Source organism: Saimiri boliviensis, chromosome 1 (assembly GCF_048565385.1).
Source record: "Saimiri boliviensis isolate mSaiBol1 chromosome 1, mSaiBol1.pri, whole genome shotgun sequence".
Taxonomy (NCBI): Eukaryota; Metazoa; Chordata; class Mammalia; order Primates; family Cebidae; genus Saimiri; species Saimiri boliviensis.
This window is the reverse complement of record NC_133449.1, coordinates 156661549-156681448: the sequence shown is the minus strand read 5'-3', so window position 1 is coordinate 156681448 and position 19900 is coordinate 156661549.

The following is a 19900-nucleotide window of genomic DNA, read 5'->3' as shown; positions in this document are numbered from 1 at the left end:
TTTTAAAATTAATTAATTAATTTTGTTTGTTTATTTTTTAAATTTTGTTTCTCTCTCTGTTGCCCAGGCTGGAGTGCAATGGTGCAAACTCAGCTAACTGCAACCTCCACTTCCCAGGTTCAAGAGCTTCTCCTGCCTCAGCCTCTTGAGTAGCTGGGGCTACAGGTGTCCACCACCATGCCTGGCTAATTTTTGTATTTTTAGTAGAGATAGAGTTTCACCATGTTGGCTAGGCTGGTCTTAAACTGGCTTTGTCATCTGCCCATCTTGGCCTCCAAAAGTGCTGGGACTACAGATATGAGTCACTGTGCCTGGCTCTTTTTTCCACTCTTGATGTGCCCTTCTCTGTGGAACAAATTTCAATATGAAAGATACCCCTAAATATTTCCTGCTTATTGATTTACGTGATTGGTAACTTGGAGGAAGAGAAATTATGCATGTCATATTAGTTGTTCACATTGCTGATAAATACATACTTAAGAGTGGGAAGAAAAACTTCATGGACTCACAGTTCTATGTGAATAAGGAGGCCTCACAATCATGGTGGAAGCAAAAGGCCCTTCTTACACAGCAGCAGCAAGAGAGAATGAGGAAGAAGCAAAAGTAGAAACTCCTCATAAACCTGTGAGATCTCGTGAGACTTATTCACTATCATGAGAACAGTATGGGGGAAACTGGCCACAAAGATACAGTTATCTCCCACTGGGTTCCTCCCAGATGTGGGAATTATGGAAGTACAATTCAAGATGAGATTTGGGAGGGGACACAGAGTCAAATCATATCACATGTCTCCTCAACTAACCTCTTTTTTTTTCTCTTGGGCCTGCACTCTCCACAGGAAGCAAGTGTTTTCTCCCGGCTGCTCCTAAATGTCGTAAGTCTAAGCATGGGTTTCAGTTAGGAAGCCCACTGAACCCTTAAGCTAAAGCACATCCTGCACTCTAGTCTCAGAAATTGTGACATTTTGACCTCTATGACCTTACTTTTTGTCTTCTCAGTTTGTTTAGGGTTTAGACAGGAAAGGGTTTCTATTTATTAGCCTACTTTGAAAGTCCCAAAGGCAAGATATAGGGACCTTCAAAAACTTAAAAGTAGGCTCACCCTTTACCTAGATATTCTGAGTCTAGGAATTTATATTTTTTAAAAATGAGAAGGAAGGGGAAATCTGGCAAGATGACTGAATAGCAGCTGCTACAATCTGCAGCTCCCAGTGAGACCAATACAAAAAGCAGGTGATTTCTGCATTTCCAACTGAGGTGCCTGGTTCACTTCATTGGGACTAGTTAGAGAGTGGGTGCATCCCATGGAGGGTGAGCAGAAGCAGGGTGGGGCGTTGCCTCACCCAGGAAGCACAAGAGGTTAGGGAAGTCCCTCCCCTAGACAAGGGCAGCTGTGACAGAGCCACAAGGGACGGTGCTATCCAGCCCAGATACTACATTTTTTCCACAGTTTTTGCAACCCACAGATCAACCAGGAGATTCCATCAGATGCCTACACCACCAGGGCCCTGGGTTTTAAGCATAAAACAGGGCAGCTGTTTGGGAAGGCACCACACTAGCTGCAGGAGTTTTTTCTTTTTTTTTTTTTTTTCATACTCAAGTGGTACCTGGAACCCCAGTGAGACAGTACCATTCACACCCCTGAAAAGGGGGCTGAAGACAGGGAATCAAGTGGTTTTGCTCAGCGGGTCCCACCCCCATGGAGGCCAGCGTGCTAAGATTCACTGGCTTGAAATTCTCGCTGCCAGCACAGCAGTCTGAAGTCAACCAGGGACACTCAAGCTTGGTGAGGGGAGGGGCATAGCCATTACCGGGGCATGAGTAGGCAGTTTTTCCTTCACAGGGTAAACAAAGTCGCCAGATGTTCCTACTGGACAAAACCCACCTCAGTGCAGCAAGGCCACTATAGCCAGACTGCCTCTCTAGAATCCTCCTCTGGTCAGAGCATCTCTGAAAGAAAGCTAGAAGCCCCAGTCAGGGACTTATAGATAAAACTCCCAACTCCCAGGGACAGAGCGCTTGGGGAAAGGAGCAGCTGTGGGCACAGCTTCAGCAGACTTAAACGCTCCTGCCTGCTAGGTCTGAAGAGAGCAGTGGATCTCCCAGCACAGCACGTGAGCTCTGCTAAAAGACAGACTGCCTCCTCAAGTTGGTCCCTGACCCCTGTGCCTTCTGACTGGGAGACACCTCCCAGCAGGGGTCAACAGGACACCTCATATAGAAGAGCTCCAGCTGGCATCTGGCGGGTAACCCCCTGGGATGAAGCTTCCAGAAGAAGGAACAGGCATCAATATTTGCTGCTCTGCAGCCTCCACTGGTGATACCCAGGAAAACAGAGTCTGGAGTGGACCTCCAGCAAACTCCAGCAGAACTGCAGAAGAGGGACCTTACTGTGAGAAGGAAAACTAACAAACAGAAAGTAATAACATCAATATCAACAAAATGATGCCAATACAAAAACTCCATCCAAAGGTCATCAGCATCAAAGTTAAAAGTTAGATAAATCCATGAAGATGAGGAAAATCTAGCTCCAAAAAGCAGAATGCCTCTTGTCTTCCAAAGGATCACAACTCCTCACCAGCAAGGGAACAAAACTGAACAGAGAATGAGTTTGATGAACTGACAGAAGTAGGCTTCAGAAGCTGGATAATAACAAACTCTTCCAAGCTAAAGGAGCATGTTCTAGTCCAATGAAGGAGAGCTAAGAACCTTGATAAAGTTTACAGGAATGGCTAACTAGAATAACCAATTCAGAGAAGAAAATAAATGACCAGAGAGAGATGAAAAACACAGCACAAAAACCTTGTGAAGCATACACAAGTATCAAGAGCCGAATAGATTAAGTAGAAGAAAGGATATCAGAGACTGAAGAACAACTTAAATAAAGGGTGAAGACAACATTAGAGGAGCAAAGACTCTAAGGAATATGGGGCTACGTCAAAGGACCAAACCTACATTTGATTGGTGTACCTGAAAGTGACAAGGAGAATGGAACCAAGTTGGAAAAAACACTTCAGAATATTAACTACAACCTAGCAAGGCAGGCCAACATTCAAATGCAGAAAATACAGAGGCCACCACTAAGACACTCCTTGAGAAGAGCAACCCTAAGATACACAATTATCAGATTCACCAAGGTTGAAATGAAAGAAAAAATGTTAAGGGCATCCAAAGAGAAAGGTCGAGTTACCCACAAAGGGAAGCCCATCAGACTAACAGCAGATCTCTCTGCAGAAACCTACATGCCAGAACAGAGTAGGCACCTATATTCAACCTTCTTAAAAAGAGAATTTTCAACACAGAATTTTATATCCAGCCAAACTAAGCTTCATAAGCAAAGGAGAAATAAAATCCTTTACAGACAGGCAAACACTGAGGGATTTTGTTAACAGAAGGCCTACCTCATAAGAGATCCTGAAGCATTAAATATGGAAAGGAACAATCAGTAACAGCCACTGCAAAAACATACCAAAATATAAAGGTCAATGACACTGTGAAGAAACTATATCAACTAATGTGCAAAATAACCAGCCAACATCATGATGACAGGATCAAATTCACATGTAACAATATTAACATTAAATGTAAATGGGCTAAATTCCTCAATTAAAAGACAGACTGGCAAATTGGATGAAGAGTCAAGACTCATCTGTGTACTCTATTCAGGAGACTCATCTTACATGCAAAGACACACATGGGCTTAAAATAAAGGGATGGAGGAAGATTTACCAAGCAAATGGAAAGAAAAAAAAAAAGCAGGGGTTACAATTCTAGTCTCTGATAAAACATACTTTAAATCAACAAAGATCAAAATAGACAAGGGCACCACATAATGGTAAAGGGATCAGTGCAACAAAAAGAGGTAATATGTTAAATATAGTTCTACTCAATACAGGCGCACACAGATTAATAATGCAAGTTCTTAGAGACCTACAAAAAGACTTAGACTCCCACACAATAATAGCAGGAGACTTAAACACCCCATTGTCCATGTTAGACAGATGAATGAGACAGAAAATTAACAAGGATATTCAGAACTTGAACTCAGATCTGGACCAAACAGACCTAATAAACATCCACAGAACTCTCCACCCCAAATCAATAGAATATATGTTCTTCTCAGTATGACATAACACTTATTCTAAAATCAACCACATAATTGGAAGTAAAATACTCCTTAGAAAATGCAAAGATATAGAAATCCTAATAAAAACTATCTCAAACCACAGTGCAATCAAATTAGAACTCATGATTAATGCAAAACTGCATAAGTACATGGAAACTAAACAACTTGCTCCTGGATGACTACTGCATAAATAATGAAATTAAGACAAATAAATAACACATTTGAAACAAATGAGAACAAATACACTGTGTATTAGATGTCCGGGTTATACCTAAAGTAGTGTTAAGAGGGAAATTTATAGCACTAAATGCCCTCAGGAGAAAGTAGGAAAGAATCAAAAGTGACACAACATTACAATTAAAAGAACTAGAGAACCAAGAGCAAACAAATTCAAAAACTAGCAGAAGACAAGAATTAACTAAGATCAGAGCAGAACTGAAGGAGACAGATATAAAAAGCCCTTCAAATAAATCAATGAATCCAGGAACTTGTTTTTTGAAAAGATTAATGAAATAGACTGCTAGCCAGACTAATAAAGAAGAAAAGAGAACAATCAAATAGATGCAATAAAACATGATAAGGGGGATATCACCACTGATCCCACAGGAATACAAACTACCATCAGAGAATACCATAAACCTTTCCATGCAAATAAACTAGGAAATATAGAAGAAATGAATAAATTCCTGGATACTCTTCTGAGACTAAACCAGGCAGAAGTCAAATTACTGAATAGACCAAGTTCTGAAATTGAGGCAGTAATTAATAGCCTACCAACCAAAAAACCCCAGGACCATATGATTCACAGTCAATTTATATCAGAGGTACAAAAAGAAGCTGTTACCATTCCTTCTGAAACTATTTCAAACAATAGCAAATGAGGGACTCCTCCCTAATTCATTTTATGATGCCAGCATCATTCTGATACTAAAACCTAGCAGAGACAGAATAAAAAAGAAAACTTCAGGCCAATATCCCAGTGATGAACACTGATGTGAAAATCCTCAATAAAATACTTGCTAACTGAATCCAGTAGCACATCAAAATGCTTAATCACCACAATCAAGTCAGCTTCATCCCTGGGATGCAACACTGGTTCAACATATGCAAATCAGTAAATATAATCCATCACATAAACAGAAGCAATGACCCCCCCCAAAAAAAACACACACACACACACATGATTATCTCAATAGATGCAGAAAAGGCCTCCAATAAAATTTAGCACAACTTCATGCTAAAAACTCTCAACAAATAAGTTACTGAGGGAACATGTCTCAAAATAATAAGAGCTATTTATGACAAACCCACAGCCAATATCATACTGAATGGGCAAAACTGGAAGCATTTTCTTTGAAGATTGGCACAAGACAAGGATGCCCTCTTCCACCACTCTTATACGACATAGTATTGGAAGTTCTGGCCAGGGCAATCAGGCAAGAGAATGAAATAAAGGGTATTCAAACAGGCATAGAGGAAGTCAAATTGTCTCTGTTTGCAGATGACATGATTGTATACTTCAAAAACTCATCTCAGCCCCACAACTCCTGAAGATGATAAGCAACTTCAGCAAAGTCTCAGGATACAAAATCAATGTGCAAAAATCACAAGCATTCCTATACACCAATAATAAATAGAGAGCAAAATCATGAGTGAATTCCCATTCACAATTGCTGCAAAGAAAATAAAATACCTAGGAATACCACTAACAAGGGATGTGAAGGACCTCCTCAAGGAGAACCACAAACCCTGCTCAAGGAAATAAGAGAGGATACAAAAACAAATGGAGAAACATTCCATGACCATGGATAGGAAGAACCAATATTGTGAAAATGGCCATACCACCCAAAGTATTTCATAGATTCAGTGCTATTCCCATCAAACTACCATTGACTTTCTTCACAGAATTAGAAAAAAAAAACTTTTAAGTTTCACACGGAATGAAAAAATAGCCCATTTAGCCAAGACAATCCTCACCAAAGAGAACAAAGCTGGAGGCATCATGCTACCTGACTTCAAACTATCCTGCAAATCTACAGTAACCCCAAAAGCACGGTAAACAAAACAGAGATATAGACCAATGGAACAGAGGCCTCAGAAATAACACCACATATCTACAAACATCTGAACTTTGACAAACTTGACAAAAACAAGCAATGGGGAAAGGATTCTCTATTTAATAAATGGTTTTGGAAAAACTGGCTAGTCATATGCAGAAAACTGAAACTGGACCTTTTCCTTCCACCTTACACAAAAATTAACTCAAGATGGATTAAAGACCTAAGTGTAAAACCTAAAACCATAAAAACCCTAGAAGAAAACCTAGGCAATATCATTCAGGATGTAGGCAAGGCAAAGACTTTATAACTAAAACACCAATGGCAATCACAACAAAAGCCAAAACTTGACAAATGGGATCTAATTAAACTAAAGAGTTTCTGCACAACAAAAGAAACTAACATTAGAGCAAACAGGCAACCTACAGAATGGAAGAAAATTTTTGCAATCTATCTATCTGACAAAAGTCTAATATATATCCAGAATCTATAAGGAACTTAAACAAATTTACAAGAAAAAAAAAACACAACCCCATCAAAAAGTGAGGGTGAAGCATATGGACACTTACCAAAAGAAGTTATCTATGTGGCCAAAAAAAAACATGGAAAAAGACTCCTCATCACTGGTCATTAGATAAATGGAAATCAAATCCACAATGAGATACCATCTCATATCAGTCAGAATATCAATCATTTAAAAGTCAGGAAACAACAGATGCTGGAGAGGATGTGGATAAAGAGGAATGCTTTTACGCTGTTGGTGGGAGTGTAAATAAGTTCAACCATTGTGGAAGACAGTGTGGCTATTCCTCAAGGATCTAAAACGAGAAATACGACTTCACCCAGCAATCCCATTACTGGGTATATACCCAAAGGATTATAAATCATCCTGCTATAAAGACACATGCACACACATGTTTATTGCAGCACTATTCACAGTAGCAAAGACTTGGAACCAACCCAAATGTCCACCAATGATAGACTAGATAAAGAAAATATGGCACATATGCACCACGGAATGCTATATAGTCATGATTAAGAATGAGTTCATGTCCTTTGCAGGGACATGGATTAAGCTAGGAACATCATTCTCACCAAACTAACACAGGAACAGAAAAGCAAACTCCACATGTTCTCACTCATAAGTGGGCAGTGACCAGTGAGAACACATGGGCACAGGGACAGGAACATCATACAGCAGGGCCTACTGGAGAGTTGGGGGCAAGGGGAGGCATAGTATTAGGAGAAATACCTATTGTAGATGACAGATTGATTGTTTCAGCAAACCACCATGGCACCTGTATACTTATATAACAAACCTGCACATACTGCACGTGTATCTCAGAACTTAAAGTAAAAAAAAAAAAAAAAAAAAAAAAGCAAAATAACAAAAAAAAAAAAACAGGCCAGGTGCAGTGGCTCATGCCTGTAATTCCAGCACTTTGGGAGGCTGAGGTGGGTGGATCATCTGAGGTCAGGAATTTGAAACTAGCCTGACCAACATAATAAAACCCTGTCTCTACTAAAAATACAACATTAGCCAGGCATAGCAACATATGCCTATAATCCCAGCTTCTAGGGAGTCTGAGGAAGGAGAATCATTTGAACCCAGGAGGAGGCAGAGATTGCAGTGAGCTGAGATTGAGCCATGGTATTTCAGCCTCCAGGTATCCCTGACTAGTAAAGATTTTAAAATACAATTAGAAATTAAAAATACAGTAAGTGGAGATCATATTATCTCCAAATGATGAAATGGGGTACAATTCTGCCTAATCATTCTTTTCCAAAGATGTTGGGAAATTCTTATGGAACAATTATAAGTGAAAAACAAAACAAAACAAAACATGACTCAATAATGTAAATACACACATATATACCCAAATAAAAAAGACATTTTAAATGTATTTTTTTTTTTGAGACAGAGTTTTGCTCCTGTTGCCCAGGCTGTAGTGCAATTAGCATAATTTCAGTTCACCACAACCTCTTCCTCCCGGGTTCAAGTGACTCTCCTGCCTCAGCCTCCCGAGTGGCTGGGATTACAGGTATGTGCCACCATGCGTAGATAATTTTGTACTTTTAGTAGAGATGCGGTTTCTCCATGTTGGTCAGGCTGGTCTCCAACTCCCGACCTTAGGTGATTCCCCTGCTTCCCAAAGTGGAGGCCAATTCCATGGCCTCCCAAAGTGTTGGGATTACAAGCCTGAGCCACTGCACCTGGCTTTTTTTAAATTTAATTTTACATTCCAGGATACACGTGCAGGGTGTTCCGGTTTGTTACATAGGTAAACGTGTGCCATGATCGTTTAAGGTGCACCTATCAACCTTAATCTTCTAGGAACAAATTAGCTTGTTCCTTTTTTTCCAACAGAGAAATTCTGGAGGGGACAACTATTGTGGTCATTGGATTATATCTTATTCCTAAAGTGATGGGAAAATGGCACTATATTGGGAGGGGAGGGGTAAGAAGGGTTGACTCCTGGTTCTGCTTCCTCCTACTGTTCTTGTCTCTGTTTCAGTCCTTTCCTCTCTATCTCAACTTCCATGACTGTAAAAGACTGGATTTGGAATCAATTATCTCTAAAGCCCTTTCCCACTCCAACATACTAGAATTTCACAATCTCATCATTACAAATTTTATGCCGAGTCATTCTAGCTAATTGGGCTGGAAGGCTAACAATTCTTCAGTGAATTTGAACTCTGTGACGTTATCTCGTTAGGTCACTGGAATACCTAAATAAATTCCTTGGTACAATAATTAAATCTAAAAGTTTTTCAAGTTACGAAGACCATCTTGAAAAATTATACATAACTTCATATATCTTTTTTTCTTTTGCCCTAATATTTTTCATACACCTCCTCCTGAAAATACAGTATGTTGGTCTTTAAAACAAAACAAAACAAAACACATTATCTTCTAAAGCCCCCAATGACTTTCACTAAAGAAGGCTTTCTCAAATATATTTTTTCCTGCAGATGCAAAGGCACTTAACAAGCCATAAAAACACATTAAGAAAGAAAATTGGTTTTATTTTGCATTTGTTTTTAAATGGGAAAAATAATTTTTCCTATTCAGTTGCTCATTGAAATGCCATCATTTTTAATTTTTAATGTTTCTTCTTTTACCATAATTCAGCAAAAATGATTTAGGTCTATTTTTTTCTCTCTCTGCCTGATAATTTCACAAACTCTAATTGTTTCAAACTCACCTCATGTTTGGTGCCTACTGGATCCTTCCTCCCTGAGATGGGATATTGTTCTATGATAATCTTAGCCCATGCCTTCCAGATAAAAGAGAGACTTTAATAAAATAGACATAACCATGACTCTCTATTTTCCAGAAGTGAAGTCTCATATCTCATCATGTTTTAATTAAGCAATAAGTTAGATGTCAAGAGCAATTAGAATCTTGAAGGTCAAGTCTTGCTTAATTACAAAATTAGAGGGGCCTCTCCTTATTTGACTATTTTGAAAGTACCAAGAGTTGTCTAACATCAACCTGGGAAGTCAAAGGAAATGAAGTCATAGGCAAATAGGCTAACACTTTGCATTGGAACTCAGACTTACGTTTCCTCCTGCTAGGCTGCATTGGACTCCACAAAAGCCCATGGTTTGATATAGAAACTGAATGCATGGTTTTACGACCCAAAGCAGCAAACAGATAATGTCCTGAAAGCTATTAAATAGCAGAGACTTTCAGTATTTGCTAGGTTTAAGTAGGTAGGAAGCAAAGGTTACAAAATATCAGACCTTTGATGCTTTTTGTTTGTTTGTTTGTTTGTTTTGTTTTGTTTTTTTCTATTTTTTTCAGGTGTCCTAGAAGCACCTGCGTTAAGAATCTTCTTAGGTATTTGATACAATGCAGATTCAAGGGCCCTACCCCAAAGCATTGAATCAGAATCTCTGGGAGTAAATTTCTGGAATCTGCCTTTTATTAGGGTCCCTAGATGATTCTTATGCACAGTAAAGTCTGAGAAACTATAGACCTAGTCCATTTTTCTCATCTTAACAAGGCAAATCTAAGATTCAGAAAGATTCACCTCTGCTAACCACTTTTGTGATCAGGATTATAACCCATACCTTCTTACTTCATGTCTGTGTCCTTTTCCAACAACCATTCAGACTACAAAGGTGAACCAGACAACCAGGCTTTCTCACTTCTATATTAATAGGTATGCTTTGAGTACCAATCTTGCCCCAAATAATTTTCCATATTGTTTGTCATGATTGATAATATTCTGCTATTCAGTGCATATGCTTTTAGGTTTAAAAGGTATTAGCCATCTTCTTATGTCATAATCTTGAGGACCATTTCCCTTAAAATAGTCTTATTTCTTTGCTTTCTCTTGCAATTATATTTCTATCATTAACATTTGCTATTGCTTTGACTATTAGCAGTCTGAGATACTTCTGAATTGAGAGGCTCATTTTCTAGATATCCCTACAATTGTGCTCCTTTTGAGACTACAACCTCTGATGCCGAGATTATACCAGCAATTGAGATGTAGCTGATCTTTTAATATAAACTCATGTAATATAAAACTGAAGAAAGAGCACAAACCTTAGAGTTAGAAGACTTGGTTTCTAATCTTTTCTCAGCCACCAACTCACTTTAAGCCTGTCATTTTCCTTTTGAGTCCTTGTTTCCTCATTTGTAGAAGTCAGGAACAGTTCTTAAAAATAGGTCCCTTTTCAGTTCTGACATTCTATGAAGGGAAGCTGGGAAACCAGGACCCTATGCTGTCATTAACTCACATTGTTCTTGAGAAGTGTGAAAAATCAGGAGATGCAAATATCTCTAATTATATCAAGCTGCCAAAGAAACAGTTGTCAATGTATTTGGCTGGTAAGGAGAGCTCTTAAGAGCTGTTGAGTGAGTTCCCTGTGGTTACAGGGGAATAAATGAATGAACCCCTACAGGGGGTGTTAATGAGGTTCCAGCATTGGTGTGGGAGGGCAGAGGAGACTTTAGGGAGAAAATATTTCCAGAGGATTCAGTCCATACTGTGCTCCTTCTACAAAGGCTGAAGAGCCTAGAGGAACAGCCTATCCGAAAAGCAGGGTAGAATTTTGGTTTGTAGTGCAAGAGGTTCAGTTTAGAACAAGATGTACCAAAACAATTTAAGACAATTAAAGCATTCTTAAGTGACTCAAGAAGATATGCATGTTTAAATTCAGCTTTTCTTCAGTAACTCTATGGTAAAAACAAAAACAAAACAACCAAACTCAAAATACTCAAAAAAAAAAGAAAGAAAGAAAGAAAAGAAAAGAAAAAGAGAAAGAAAAAGAAAAAGCCTGATAAAAATGTGACCTGAGCAGCTAATGATCAACAAGCTCTCCTGGGGTGTCAGAGAAATGTGTGGACCTGTAGACAAGTGAACTGGATTTGAATTTTACCTGTCATGCCTTAGCAATATCTTTGTATGAGTCACTTTAAGACTAATAAATTTTCCTTTCTTTTTCTTATGTAGGAGTAAATAAGGCCTTTCCTGCCTCTCTCAAGTGGTGGATGATAAACAAAGGTCAATAGGAGATGTGTGGTCAAGTCATGTTAAACTACTGTTGCTCAATGTAGAGACAGAAACAGATTCTAGAGAGAGATTAAATTTCAATGCCTGCAAGGCCACTTTCCAAATGGGTGACTTTATGTGAGTCTCTTGAAATTTCTGATCCTCTGTTTTCTAAGCTGAAAAATGGAAAAGAAAATTACTAGCTACTATCAAAGAAAATCAGAGCTGTGTTGGGGCTCTGAATATGATAGCTCAAAGGACAGTACTTTGGTGTGCTGAGTACTTTGACCTAAGGAGATTGGAAGGCCTCAAAAGTGAAGTCTGTCTGATCTTCTCCCATTCTTCTGTCTCCCAATCATCTTTCTCCCCCTGAAGCAATTCACAGAAATCAAAGTTATACTCTTCCCCAAGGCAGTCCATAGAAGTTAGAACCCCTCTTCCGGAAAAGTCAGCCATAAAGCCAGAAAGTCACTCCTCTCTTCTCCTTTCAAGACCCTCATTCCAAAGTAATCCTGCCCTATACCCAGAAAGAAGGAACATTACAGAAAGAAGTCAAGAAGAATATGAACAGACAGGCCTTGCTGTGTTTTCCCCTTTTCCTCTTTTGTGACTAGCTTCTTTCACTTAGCAAAATGTCTTCAAAGTTCTCTCATGTCTCAGCACGCACCAGTACCTCATTCTGTTTTATTGCCAAACAGTATTTCATTGTGTAACTACAGGTTTACCTTGTTTTATTGCACTTTGTTACATTTTGTAGATATTGCAATTGAAGGTTTGTGGCAACCCTGTGTCAGGCAAGTTTTGGCATCATTTTTCCAACAGCATGTGCTCATTTTATGTCTCTACGTCACATTTTGGTAATTCTCAAAGCATTTCAAGCTTTTTCTTTGTTATTATGTCTGTTATAGTGACCAGTTATCTCTGATGTTACTATAGTGATTGTTTTGGGGTGCCACAAAACATACCCATATACAATGGTTTTGAATTGCATTTCTAGATAATATTGTTGACCATCTTCCTATGTGTTTCGTGTGTGTGTGTGTGTGAATTTTGATTTCTGTGAATATATATATTCACAGAATATATTATATGTATATATAATATATATTCACAGAATAACTTTTTTTCAGATACTCCCACCCTACATCCTCTCATTTTATATATATTTTTTATATTTTATATATATTATGTATATATGTGTGTGTGTGTGTGTGTGTGTGTGTATAATGGGAAGAGGTAGGGTGGGAGTGTCTCTGAAAAAAGGTATTTTCAGATCTTTTGTACATTTAAAAAATTGGATTATTGGGCTTTTCATTATTGAATTGTAAGAGTTATTTATTTATTCTGAATAGAAGTCACTTACCAGATATTTTACTTGCAAATTTTGCTCCTGTTATATGGGTTATATTTTTTGTTTCTTGATTTTAACCATTGGAACACATTTTTAATATTTCTATGAATACCAATTGATCTAATTTTTTTGTGACGTGCTTTTGGTATTATATTTAAAAAGGCTTTGCCTAGCTCCAAGCCACAAAGGTTAACTCCTATATATTCTTAATTGAAATTTATAGTTCTGATGCAACTTGGGGATGTGGTCTGAGGAACAGGTCTAATTTCATTCTTTTGAACTTGGATATATAGTTATTCAAGCAACATTTGTTGAAAAGACTCTCCTTCCTCCCACTGAATTGTGTTGGCTCTCTTGTTGATTGATTATAAATGTGAGGATTTATTTCTGATTCTTATTTCTATTACATTTTGATGTAGGGCTCTGTCCTTATGCCACTACCACTTTGCTGATTACTATAATTTGCAGAAATACCTTTTTTCCATTTTTATCTTGAAATGTCTTGTTTTTACTTCATCTTGGAGACATATTTTTATTAGAGATAAAATTGTTGGTAAATTTTTTTTATTTGATCACATTAAATATGTCATCTCACTGCCTCCTGGCTTTCACTGTTTTTAATTAGAAATTAGCTGTGAATCCTATTGCAGTGTCTTTGTATTCAATGGAATTCTTATTCTCTTGCTGCTTTCAAGAATTTTCTCTTTGTCTTTGGCCTTTAACATTTTTCTGTAATTTGTCTGATTTTGAGTCTCTTTGGCTTTATTTTACTTGGAATTTATTGAGGTTCTTAGATGCAAAATTAATATTTTTCATTAAACTTAGGAAGTTTTCAGATATTATTTTTTCAATTTTTTCTGCTTCTTTCTTCTCATTCTGATACCCCTATTGTGCATAAGTTGATGTTATTGGTGTCTCACATTTCTCTGAGGCTCTGTTTTTTATTTTTTATCTTATTCACAATACATAATCTTTAATTATCTATTTCTTTTCTCATTCAATTCTAAAGCTATTGGTAAGCAGAAGCAAATTTTTAATTTTTGTTAGTATACTTATTATCTTCAGAAATTTCATTTGGTTTATCCTTACCACTTAATTTCTATCTTTTGAATGATATTCTCTATTTGATGTGACACGACTATCATACATTACTTTTGTCATTTTGATTTCCTTTAATTCTCTGAACGTATTTTAATGTCCGCTTTAAAGATTCGCCTGCTAAATCTGACTTGTGGACTCTCAAAGGCGGTGTCTGCATCCTCTTTTGTTTCTTCCATATGAGTCACTTTTTTTTTCTGTTTATTGCATGTCCCATAATTTTTTGTTGATAGCTAGACATTTTTTATAATATTTTTGTAGCTACCCTCAATGCTAATGTTGTCTCCCTGTTATGATTTTTGCTTGTTGCTTGGTTACTTATTTGTTTAGTGACTCGGCTAGCCTATTTTAATCATAGCCCCACAGTGTTTTAATCCAACACCCTAATCCTAGAGAAAATAATCTACTTTCTGTGTCTGAGATTTACCTTATATTTCATAAAAGTGGAATCAGACAATATAAACTCTTTTGTGACTAGCTTCTTTCACTTAGCAAAATGTCTTCAAAGTTGAGGCTATTCTGCAAAGTGTGTAGCCTTAGTCATGTGCATAGTCACCCTGGGATGCCAGTGGCTTTTAGCAAGCCTCTCTGAGTACCTCTTTCCATGATCTGTCTGTTAAGCCTTCTGTCACTGGTATTACTCCAAGCTATTAGGCTGCACTAATTGCCAGCTAATTGCTCTATTGTCTTAAACAATATTCTAATCTGCAGTCTCATCTAATTAAATTTTGTCTTCTTTACACAGGGAGTTTTGCACAGGTAGTCTCTGAAGTTTCTTCTGACACCAGGAGGGCTCTAATATCTCTTTTTCCCTGGTTGTCTCAGGAAACTAGCTGGCTCATAGTTTATCTTGTTGCTTTCCTGGACCTCCCAGCCTCCTCTCAATTGCTTACCAAAATTTCCATCGCTTCTGAGAGCACGCTTAGGCTTAAACTTTCAAAATAAAATCAATTACCTTGGGAAAAAATTCAAAATTGTTTATTCTTATAGCCTGCCTCTGCTCCTATACATACTCTCTGAACCACTGCTCCACAGCAGAAAGAGTTATCTGCTTCTCTTAGAGGCGCCCATGTATTACCAAAAAGATGGGCATTGAGTGGGATCAGTAGTCTCTGTTCTTCTCAGCTCACTTCTCTTGCCTTTCACTCAACAAGCAAACTAGAATATAGACAACCAGTATTCTGAGCCTGTCGTACCAGGTGTACAGACAGCTTCTTTCCTGTAAGTGGAGAGTAGGTGGAAGAAGAGAGCATCTGACCCCTCAACCACACCCATATGGAATTTATCTTCTGTCACATGGAATGTAGCACAGATGAGCAATGCTGGCAGGAAGCTGAGGGAAAAGAGAGCCCATATCCTTTGTAACACCTACCTGAAGTGGAGCTTCTGTCATGATGAGCTAAAACATGAGCAGGAGAAAGGAGCAGGCAATGGTTCCTGTGTCAGAGACTTACTGTCTTTACTCAGATTTCATAGATTTTCTTGAATAAATATATATTTATTTGCTTTATGCACATAAGATAATTTTCAGAGACTTTAAGTGGTTTTGTGTTTTATATAACTGGTTTTGTTATATAAAAAAGAAACCACTTTTCACGAGTTAGGATTTTTTCACCAGGGATCAGATCTGTAAAACTCCTCATGACACTATTTCAGAAATTGGATCCTTAGATTCCATCAATAGTTTTATTTTGACTCTTTTTTGAACTTAATATAAATGAAATCTTAACACATGCATTATTTGGGGGCTGGCTTCTTTCATTCACATTTAATTTTTAAGATTTATTCAGGTTGTTACTGACAGATCTCACTCATTTATTTTTCCCTGCTCTACAGTATGCCATTGTATAAATTTTTATTTATTTAGCCAAGCTATGGTTAATTTACATCTGCTATGTTTTTATACTTCCATCCTGATGCATATAAGCATGCATTTCTGTGGTATATGCCCTGAAGTTTTATAATGTTTTTCTATTACATTATTTAGGAATATTCAATTCTACTTTAGGGAAAACAAACAAACAAACAAATAAGTTTAAAAGTTTCTGAAACATATTAGACCTACACAAAGTAAAGAGAAATTTGTGCTAAACATATGTAGAAAAACTTAGAAGACCAAGTAGGTGCTAAATACTCATAATGCACCTGAGGCCCCAAATACTCATGAGGCATATAAGACACACAATATTTATGCTACATTAAAGATGCAGGATGCACGTGAGGAGCCCAGTAGTCATGAGGTCTTAACCTACTTCCCATTGGTAGCACCCATTAAGGTCTCACACGTGCTCCATCTTTTCTCTGCCCCAAGAAAAAGATGAACTCCGTATATGCTCATTTGGCTAACTGGGTGAGCTCCAACTGTGTAGAGGTTAGGTTGCCTCAACTTTTTCCCAGTGAGCAAGTGTGTGCTGAATTCAGGTTCCTTCCCTCTACTGGGCCTCCTTGTTCAAACTCAGCTCTGGTTCTTGTTACTGAAACATTAACAAGACTAGTGCAGGAGGTGGAGAGAGAGAGAGACAACAAGAGAGACGGAGGAAGACAGAGAAAGAGAGAGGAAGTGAGAGTGAGAGAGATTGATGAACACATCAACATTTTATAATACATCACTTAGGATGTTGAGTACTTCCATCCTGTTTATGTCCCGTATTTCCCCTTACTTACTGATGTTTGTTTTAAACTGGGTCAATAAACCATATAGATTTAAGCATTTCAATTTGCCCTGTGAATTACTGTGTTTCATGAGCTTTGGAACGGAATACCTGATAGTGCACTTGGAGCCTACTATTATATCAAGAGAGTTTCCTATATGACAAATAAGATTGCTGGGTCGCAGGATACATGTATCCTCAACGTTAATAGATGATGCCAAACCTAAAGGCTATAAATGTTACTGTTGATCCCATTCTTGCCAGCACCTGCCATAATCAGAATTGTTCATTTAAGCTCTGTTGGCAAAAGTTTAAGTGACATCTCATCATGCTTTCAAGTTGAATTTTTTCAGATAAGTCACGAAGTTAATAACTTTTTTATATGTTAATATTGGTCATCTAAATTTCCCCTTCTGTGAAATGCCTGTTCAAAGCCTTTGCCATTTTCTAATGGAGTTTCTAATGTTTTGCTATAAATATGTAAGAGTTATTTTTATATCCTGACAAATCCGTTATCAATTAATACATTTACAATATCTTTTTTCATTCTGTTTTTTTTCCTCTCTTAATAGAGTCATTTATGTATAGATGTTCCTAATTTCAATGTAATCACATTTCAATTTTTTTCTTTAGGATAGTTCTTATTGTGTACTCTTTAAGGAATAATTTAGTAATGACAAAAACAGGAAGATATTTTTCTCTGTATCTTACAAGTTTTGTCATTTTGCCCTTTACATTTAGATCAGCAGTCTATCTGAAACTGACATTTATGTATGGTGAGAAATCAAGATCAAGCTCATTTCATTGTTTCTTAATCAAATGTTTAAAATTGTTCCAGCAACATTTATCGAAGAGAGCCATTTAACTTCTGTTACATTACTTTATCTGTCTATTTCTGTAGTAATATAACACTTTCTTAGGTTGCTGTAGCTTCTTAAGATGTCTTATACCTAAACTACCAAACCTTTCTATCCTGTTTTATTTAAAAACAAAACAAAACAAAACAAAAAACAAACAAACAAAAAAAACAACCTTGCATAATCTTAGCCATTTTCATTTTCATATGCATATGTATATACCTCTAAAAAAACCTCAGATTTTGATTAGGATTTCACTGAATCTTTAAAACATTGTATAGATAATTCATATTTTTAACAGTCTTTCAATCCATGCTTATTGCACATCTCTACATTTAGCTTTTCATTCATTTTCTCATAATACTCCACTATTATTTAAGTAGAGATTTCATAACATTCCTTTTAGAATTGACCCTAGATACTTGTTTTCATGAAAACTAGCTTACATATTATCTTTTTAAAAGTTTTATTTTCACGATGTTAATGCTGATAAACAGAATAATTGAGTTTTTATATTGATTTTTAATCCAGCAGTGTTGTTGAATTTTGAATTCTTATTATTTCTAATAATTTATAGGTAAATTATTTGGGTGGCCTAAATATAGGATCAAATAAGTCATGAAAAATGACAGCTTCATTTGTTTATTTCTGATTTTTTTGACTTTCACTTTTCTTTCCTGCCTTAGTGCACAGGCTGGGATATCAGGTGAAATGTTAAATACAAGTGTGGTGACACTGGAATCCGTCCATTGCTCTCAATAAAAAAAAAAAAAAAAACAAAAACAAAAAAAAAAAAAAAACTCAACATTTCACCATAAAGAATGACATATGTTGTAGTTTTTGTAGATACCTTTTATCCGGTTAAAAATATCACTGTTTCAGGCCGGGCGTGGTGGCTCAAGCCTGTAATCCCAGCACTTTGGGAGGCCGAGGCGGGTGGATCACAAGGTTGAGAGATCGAGACCATCCTGGTCAAAATGGTGAAACCCCGTCTCTACTAAAAATACAAAACATTAGCTGGGCATGGTGGTGCGTGCCTGTAATCCCAGCTACTCAGGAGGCTGAGGCAGGAGAATTGCTTGAACCCAGGAGGCAGAGGTTGCGGTGAGCCGAGATCGTGCCATTGCACTCCAGCCTGGGTAACAAGAGCGAAACTCCGTCTCAAAAAAAAAAAAATCACTGTTTCTAGTTTGCTATGACATGCTAAATTTTTCAAGTTATTTTCCTCTGATCTATTAATATGATCATATAATTTTCTTCTCTAATATATTGTTAATGTGATGAATTAACTGATTAATTTTTAAGGCCAAATAATCTGGCATTACTGAAATAAATCCAGCTTGGCCATTATTGTATTTTTTCTACATATTGCTGGATTCAGTTTGCTAAATACATGTAATATAGAATTTTTTGTTTTTGTTTTTTTGCTTTTTTTTGTTTGTTTGTTTTTGTTTTTACTAAAATGGAGCTGTAATTTTTATTCTTCATATTCTTGCTAGCCTAGTATGATGTGTTGGTTACTACATTGAAATTGTTTATATAAGAGTAAAGTTATTTTTTCCCTAAACTATTTGAAAAAATTCTCCAGTAAAGCCACTTATGCTTGGTGTTCACTTTGGATAAAGTTTTAATTACATATTTATTTACTTTAACAAGCACAGGATTATTTACTTTCCTTATCTTTCTTCTGTATCAATTTTGATAAAGGTTTTTGAGCCTGAATAGAATAAAATCATTTGTTGTTACTTAGTCTTGTATTATTTACACGATTGAAAGTGATGTTATATTTTCATGGTTTTAATTAGTTATTTGTCTTATCTATTTTTTTATTAGTCTCACCAGTGTTTTATCAACATAAATAGCATGTTAGAGAAACAATGTTTGGTTTTGTTGATTATCTCTATCAAATACTTATAATCTCTTTTAATAATTTTTGCTGTTATCCTCTTTCTGCTTCCTTTGGATTTATTTTGCTATTCTCTTATTTTTAATTTTATTACCTCAATGCTTAATTTCTTAATGTTCAGGATTTTTTTTTTGCTATATACATTTATAACTATGAATTTCCCTTTAATCACTCTTGCAGCAGCATCTCACAATTTTACATATTTTGTATTTTCTTTGCTATTTGTTTACTATGCAATCCAATAGTCATTGCAATTTTTTCCGTAACCAACAGGTTATTTAGAAATATCTTCCTAATGTTCAAATATATGTGTGTTTGGTTATTAGAATAATTGCGTTGGGGTTACAG